The following is a 516-nucleotide window of genomic DNA, read 5'->3' as shown; positions in this document are numbered from 1 at the left end:
GCTTCTTGGCTCATATAGTTTTTTTATATATATCTTTTTAGTAATGGTTGTAATTTTTCGTACTTAAAAACGTATGTATAAATTTGTAATTTTGAAAAATAAACTTTTTTTCTCTTTTTTAGGGGAGAGAGATGTTTTGCCCGCATCTTTATAGAAAAAAAAAATATTTTTTTTTTTCTCTCTCTTCTCTCTCTTCAATAGATATAGCCTTTCAACCGTATCTCTTACAATAGAAATAGATTCTTTCCCCTTTCATATCTATCTCATTCTCTATAAAATAAGAACGTGTAAAAGACTAGTTTCATTTATTTCCGAAATTCGTTTACACCTGTCACCCCCGAGGGAGCGCGCCCAGGCCAGCCACCTATAAAAGCCCAGGCTCTCCTGCGCTGACCCTCAGACTCCTCCGTTGCAGGTGACCCACAGCTTGTCGCGGCTGGAGAGCGTCACCAACTTTACCGAGTTCGTGAAGGCGTTCAGTCACTTCGGCGCCGAGATGGTGGAGTTGGCACACCT

General features: G+C 39.9%; 1 protein-coding gene across 1 annotated transcript in view; it reads left to right on the top strand.

The window, feature by feature from the left end:
- Nucleotides 1–516, top strand: part of LOC119588089 (alpha-catulin-like) — a gene marked incomplete at both ends in the record, with an annotated part of 86,154 nt that overhangs the window by 51,991 nt on the left and 33,647 nt on the right.

Source organism: Penaeus monodon, chromosome 23 (genome assembly GCF_015228065.2).
Source record: "Penaeus monodon isolate SGIC_2016 chromosome 23, NSTDA_Pmon_1, whole genome shotgun sequence".
In the NCBI taxonomy this organism is placed as follows: Eukaryota; Metazoa; Arthropoda; class Malacostraca; order Decapoda; family Penaeidae; genus Penaeus; species Penaeus monodon.
This window is presented reverse-complemented; position numbering and strand designations above follow the sequence as displayed.